Here is a 7482-nt window from a genome sequence, read left to right on the forward strand (position 1 = left end):
ATAAAAGTAGGCTGTACATCAAATGGCTTTTGAACAGGACATAGGGGAAGTATTAAGCTACTGCTAGTAAAATACTTTGTATGAAATAATTATGTCTAGTATTTAGGGTTTGAATCAATTAACATAAAATTAACAAATAGAAGGATTATGGGAAATTAGGAATCTTTTTTTCCCAAATATAATGGCATTAATTAAAAATAAAATTTCTCTCTTATTTTACATAATTGAATGTTTAATTAGATGTATTTTCTCTCCATCTTCCGTGGCTAGTATATTAGTACTATTTATTTTTAGTTGTGGTAAAACACAGAGGCTTTCTAATCAGAATTTGATTCTCTTTTGTTGGTGTCCACTACTTGTGGGGAAGGCTTTCTAGATGTCCCCACTTTCTCTTAGCTTTTCTCCCTCTGTTCATCTCAAATTAGCCCAATCCATCAATTTAGCCTAAAATGAGATATGCAGCCTTTACATTCTAGAACTTGCAGTCTTCCTTTGTCTCCCTGTCAGTTTCTTAGAGGCAGGCTGGCATAGCACTGTTGCTTCTCTTCTATTCCAGGACTTTCTGTCTTCTCATCACTCTGTTCTCCTTCTTTTATAGCTGAGCTTGTTTTTCGTATTGGTCCTAACTATGGGTGCTTGACCCAATAATTGGCAGTTATGACAGCTCTTCTGAGATTTGGGTCAGCCTTATTGCCTGAAAGTGGGGAAAAGTCTTTTCTCCTATCTGCCTGTGCTCATTATGGAGTTTGCAAACCCCATAACATATATTCCAATTTATGGCTGAGGCCCAAGTATGGCTTGGCTCTTGACAGAAATTTAGCATTGAAATACAAGCTTTGTGTCGAGTGTTGTATGTGGAACCATAGGTACCATTACATCATCCTCAAGACCATCTCTTTCATTGCATTCAGTCTAGAGCAAAGGGGCACGATCAGTAACTACTCTGAATTTTTTCCTCGGGAGATGGCATGAGAGGTCTTCTATCACCCACTTGGAAGGTGACCATTCCTTCTCTATCACCAAACATATCCATTCACAAGGAAATTGTTTCCAGCTGAGTTACACTCTTGGGTATTTTTCTTCATCCACAATTTGCGTACCTTTTTCCTATAAATCATTATAGTCTAGACATAGCCTTACAGAAAGGACTGTCCCAGTTCCTTAGATTCCAATATATCTGTTTGCAACACATGTTTCTTCTCAACCGAACAGTGTGATATTTGCAGAATATGTCCTTGAACTCTAGAAAGACCCTTTCACAGGTGGATAAGATCCCTTTTGGGGAGGTATCTTTAGTGTGGTTGGTGGACATTTTAGAGCAGCAAGAAGCAGTAAATCTAGGCTATAGTAGCTGACTAGCCCTGGGAAGACCCAAACTTGCCATTTGGAAAAAAGAGCTTTATATTCCTGGAAGTCAGGAATTCACCATGGGGAGGACATGCATTTCCCCCAACCATGTATGCCAGATATAAGGCTTCCTGTTTCTTGTCTCATGCTTGATGGAGTTAGCTGTCATCCTGGCTTCTCTCACCTGGAGAATGCCAGCCACTTTGCCAAGATATGAATTGCAAACCCACTATAAATGACAATGGTTTCAAGTATAAAGCTGCATATTGATTATGTTGTTGGAATAACCAGTCTATGAGATTCTGAAAAGTAGTTATTGCCCCGCTGGGACAAAGACTATCGTCTTAAAATGAAATATTCCAAGCAGAACAGAAGAAGAAGCCATCTTCTTTAAACAGTCACACATTAAGAGGATCTGCCAGTAACACTTTGTCACACCCAGAATGGTGGTATACTGGCCTTCTCCCAAGCAGTCTCCAAGCAGTCTTAGAGTTCATTCACATACAACATGGCTGTGTCTAGACTGGCCAGTTTTTCCAGAAAATCAGCCGCTTTTCTGGAAAAACTTGCCAGCTGTTTACACTGGCCGCTTGAATTTCCGCAAAAGCACTGACTTCCTACTGTAAGAAATGAGTGCTTTTTGCGGAAATATTATGCTGCTCCCATTTGGGCAAAAGTCCCTTTTGTGCAAAACTTTTGCGCAAAAGGGCCAGTGTAGACAGCTGAGATTTGTTTTGTGCAAAAAAGCCCCGATCGCGAAAATGGCGATCGGGGCTTTTTTGCAGAAAAGCACAACTAGATTGGCCACGGACGCTTTTCCGCAAAAAGTGCTTTTGTGGAAAAGTGTCCGTGCCAATCTAGATGCTCTTTTCTGTTAAAAGCATTTCCGGAAAATCATGCCAGTCTAGATGTAGCCCATGAGTTAAGCAGGAAATTTTAATGCATTTACTCATGTAATAGTTGGTTCAATATTATACTTTAGTAATCCACAATGCACTTCTTGTAAATGGAAACATCCTTCTCATCCTATCTAAGCCATTTTGTCCAGTCTAGGTAAATATTCATAATTATATATTAAATTAGTACATTTCAGGAAAACCTGTGCATGCTTATAACAGTACTTTTGGGACCAGATGTTGATTGCCTTTACTTTGCTCTTCTCCCAGTGCAATTCAATTTTGTCCAGCAGAATTACTCCTGATTCACAGCAGCATAAGTTAGATGAGAAATAGGCCTTCTATGTGTGTCTATTTAGTAGTTGAAGTTTCCATGCATGTGAATTCATTCAGAGGTTTTTTTTTTTTTCTGGTTTAGGTTCACTTGGTTTAACATCATGTGAATTTTGTTTTGCGTTTCATGTGCAAATGACTCTTAACACTAAAAGGAACACTTAGTCAAAGCTATAGAGTTTTACCTGGGAAAATTCCAGAAGACCAAAAGAAAGGTAATCGATCAATTTTTAAAAAAGGATGATCCAGATAACTAAATGCCTATTGGCTTGACATTGATCCTTGGCAAGATAATGGAGTGACTGCTACAGGATTCGATTGATAAAGATTTAAAAGAGGGTAATGTAATTAATTAAACTCAACATGGGTTCATGGAAAATAGCTCCTGTCAAACTAAATTGATTTTTTGATGAGATTAAAAGTTTTGCTGATGAAGGTAGTAGTGTTGCTGTAATATACATAGACTTTTGTAAGGAATTTGACTTTGTATTCCATGACATTTTAATATAGAATTAGAAAGATATAAAATATACATGACACACATTAATTGGATTTTTAAAATGTCTGATAGGATCAAAAATATAACATTATAGAGGGAATAGTCATGGAGCGTGTTTGTTTCCAGTGGGATCCTGCAAGTTTCAGTTCTTGGCCATAGGCTATTAAATATTTTTATCAATGACAAGGAAGAAAACACGAAATTATCATTGACAAAGTTTGCAGAGGACCCAGTTGGTAAGGCTGTAAATAATGAAGAGGATAAGTCTCTGATTCTAAGTGATCTGGATTATGTGGTAAACTATACTTAAGAAAAAAATATGTATTTCAGTATGGCTATATGTACTCATTTATGAACTAAAAATTTAAGTCATATTTAAATAATGGATTACTATATTGTGGGAATCAAAATGATTACATTAATAATCAGTATTTCACCACAGCCTCAGCTCCAGCTGACCCCTTTGTGTCATATGAGCTTACTTTGAAATAGCATGTCTACACTGCAGGAAAGTGTCAAAATTAGTTTAAGGCAGATTTCCCTAATGTAGATGTGCTATCTTGATTTAGAGCCCCAGGAGGCACTCGGAAGGAATAACTTAGAATGGCCCTGGTGAGGGGCTATTTTGAAATAGTAGAAGTGTAGTGTCTACACATGCCTTATTTCAAAATAGCTATTTCAGAAAAGGTGTTATTCCTCATAAAATGAGATTTACAGATTTTGGAATAAGCCATCCATTATTTCAAATTCATTTGGAAATAACTGAATGCCTGTGTAGATCCATGCATCATTATTTCAAAACAACACTAGTTATCTTGAAATAAAGGTGCAATGAAGATACACCCTTGGGCTATGTCTACACTATAGTGTTATTTTGAAATATCTAATTTCAAAATAGTTATTTCAAAATATCTTATTTTGAAATAACATGTCCACACACAAAATGCATTTCAAAATAGAGTTTTGCTATTTTGAAATAGCATGTCCACACTGATTGGATGCTGAATCGCATTTAAGGCCAGCTGAAACCGGTTCTGGCAGGGCATCAGGTCAGGAGTTACTTTGTGTGGCTGCTGCCTGAGGCTATCTGAGTCCCGTGCTTAAAGGGACCCCCCTGGACAGCTGGTTCTCAGGTTTCCCTGCTTGCTTGCCTACCTCACTGAGGGACAGCAAAGCATTTTTCTCTGTATGCTCTGATTGCCATCACTCGGGACACTGCAGCACTCTGCACCATTGAGCCAAAGCTGACCCTAGACACTCTGGTGCTTCTTTTGCATGTGTTGCTGCAAGCCTGGCAGCACTTTCTGGAGGCTGCCTCACAGCATCTCCTGCAACCCAACACCCAGGCCATCATCCGGACCCTTCTGGGGTATGTGGTGGAGCAGCTGCAGCTCCGAGATGCCAGCGTATCCTGCCGCATCTGGCGTCTGGACACCAGCAGTGACTGGTGGGACCACATCATCCTGGAGCACTGGGGAGACCAACAATGGACCCAGAACTTTAGGATGAAGGAGGACACCTTCATGGAGCTCTGCGAGTGGCTCGCCTCTGCTCTGCAGAGACGGGACACGTACATGAGGCTCGCCATTTCCCTCCAGAAGCATGTGGCCATCGCCCTCTGGAAGCTCTCCACACTGGATAGCTACTGATCCGTGGGGAACCAGTTCGGCGTGGGGAGATGCACTGTCGGAGCAGTGCTCATGCAGGTATGGCAGTCTCCAGCTACTGTGCCAGGAAGGGAGGTACAAGGAGGGGCTGGGCTGCCCTAAGGGAAAGGACGGGGAGGTGGTGCAAGTCCCCTACATGGGAGGGTTTGTTCTGTCCCCCCTGCACTAAGGACTGCCCACAGTGGCCAGGATTGAAGGTGGGGTTGCTCCTGGGGAGTGAGGATGCAGGACAGTGGCAGGGAAGGAGCACTCTCAGCCACCCTGGCACCTTAGTGACTCTTGGTTTTGTGTGTCCCTCTGCAGGCGGTCAAGGCCACCAACAGAGTGCTGCTTTGCAGAGTCATCTGCCTTGCCAATGTTGACGTGGTCATTGAGCAGTTTGGTGCTCTGGGCTTCCCCAACTGTGTGTGTGTGGGGGGGGGGATTATCAATGGGATACACATCCCTATCCGTGCCAGAACACCAGGCCTCCCTCTATACCAACCGCAAGGGATACTTTTCCATCATCCTGCAGGCTGTGTCTGACCACTGGAGCCACTTTGTGGACATCAATGTGGGCTAGTCTGGCAAAGCACACGATTCATGTGTGTACCGCAACTCCACCATTTGCCAGAGGCTGCACGATGGGACTTTCTTCCCCGACCACCACATCAGAGTCAGGGATGTGGACATGCCTGTGTGCCTGGTGGGGGATGCGGCCTATCCCCTACAACCTTGGCTCATGAAGCCCTACATGGGACACCTCAACCCTCCCCAACAGGCATTTAATGCCATGCTTGGCAGGGCCCGCATCATGGTGGAGGGTGCCTTCGGCCAGCTGAAGGCCCGTTTTAGATGCCTCCTCACCCGCCTGGACCTCTTTGAGTGGAATATTCCGCTTGTGTTAGCAGCATGCTGTGTGCTGCACAATTTATGCGAGATGAAGAGGGAGGCTTTCCTGCCAGTCTGGATGGCAGAGGCCAAGCACTTGGCCAGCCTGTACACGCAGCCCTGAACGGCTGCCAGCTAGGAGGCCCATTGGGGGGCTGTCTGTATCCAGGAGGCCCTGCAGGAGAGCTTCTACCTGGAGGAGGACTAAAGTCTCCCTGGTGTGCCTCATTCCACCCTCACATCCTTCCACTTACCCTTCCCTAACCCCCCTTCCTGACGTACAATAAAGACATGTGTTGCAGAAAACAAACTCTCTTTATTGAACAAAACTGGGGTGTGTATGTGGGGGGGAATGAAGGCAGGAGAGGGGAGGCAAGAGGGTCAAAGAGGAGAGGGGTAGACCTGGGAGGAGGGAGCTGGAAGGGGGAGGAAAAGGGAGGAAGGGGGAGGAGAAGTTCAGGGCTCAGGGTTGGGGGTCTTGCCGGCACACCTGTCTCCCAGCACTGCGGGTGTGGGGGCCTCGGTTTCCCCATGGGGGAGTGGAGGGAGAGGAGAGAGGAAGAAGCGGGAGGGGGAGCAGGCATGGGAGGAGGAGCAGTAGCAGGGGAGGCAGCAGGGGCTGGCACAGAAGGAGGCAGCAATCTCTGCACCAGGATCTGCAGGTGGTTGCAGACGGCACGGCCCTGGGCAAGCAGCTCCCACCTGCTCTCCCACCGGAGCTGCAGGTCTTTGTGCACCCAGTAGTCCAGAGTGCAGTGTAGGCCTCGCAGTATCCCCAGGTGCTGCCACTGGTAGACCTCCTGGTTACGGGTCAGCCTGCTGAGGGCCTGGGTGCAGGAGGATGTCCTGGGTGGGGTGGTGTGCTCTGCACTCGCTGCTGGTGTGGCTGTGGAGAAACAAGAGAGGTGGTCAGTTATCCCTGGGAACACAGTGGGTGAAGCCCAGCCCCCCCCCCCCCTATAAGGGGAGGACAACAGGACTCCGTATCATCAGAGATGATGTGCTAGCATAGAGGCCATGTTTGGGATGTCCTGCTATCCCTGGGAGTGGGAGCTGGTCTGGGAGTGCACCCATGCCCCTGTGCTGTATGTGGTGTGGGTCTGTGTTTGTGTGTGGGGAGATGTACCCTGCCTCTGTGTAGAGGGGGCTTGTGGAGGGAGGGCATCCTGCTGTGTACCACCCCGAGGTCAGGAGCATTCCATGGGCCTTCATACATACACACATATGGGTATCAGGCCATGGCCCCTGTGTGGCAGCCTGCTGGGGCCACGTGCCCAGGAGTGGTACACGGGTTGCACAGGTTGCTGTGTGAGCAATGGCCAGCAATTCCCACGTGAGTGGTCCTTGGTCTCCCTCCCCTCCTACCCCCACATAAGGGGACAGTGATGGCATTCTCATGTTGTTACCTCACCGGCTTCTGACGACAGCGGCAACAGGTCTGTTGGGATGGCTCAGGGGCCCTGGCTGCATGGCATGCTCCCTCTGGGATTCCTGCAGCTCCTAGCCCTCCTCCTCCCTGCCCTGGTCAGGACCCTCTGCCCCAGGGTCGATGACCACCTGGGGGGCACAGACTATCCTGCCCCCGTGGATGTGGTCCAGGGTGTCAAAACAGGGGCAGGTGTCTGGGTCTGCCCTTGTTTGGGAGCTGCCCCCTGTGGCCCTGGCATACGCCTGCCGCAGCAGCTTGCTTTTCATCTGAACTTGCTCCTGGGCCTTTGGTGGCCAGGGTGGCTGTGGTAGATGGCCATGTTCCTCCATCTAGTGCAGAGATCATGGACATTGTGGGCCTCCCCCCGAACCTCAATGAGGTCCCTGATCTCCACACTGGACCAGGCAGGTGCCTGCCTTTTCCAGCCCCTGGCAGGCTCCT

This window comes from Pelodiscus sinensis, chromosome 1 (genome assembly GCF_049634645.1).
Source record: "Pelodiscus sinensis isolate JC-2024 chromosome 1, ASM4963464v1, whole genome shotgun sequence".
Lineage (NCBI taxonomy): Eukaryota > Metazoa > Chordata > Testudines > Trionychidae > Pelodiscus > Pelodiscus sinensis.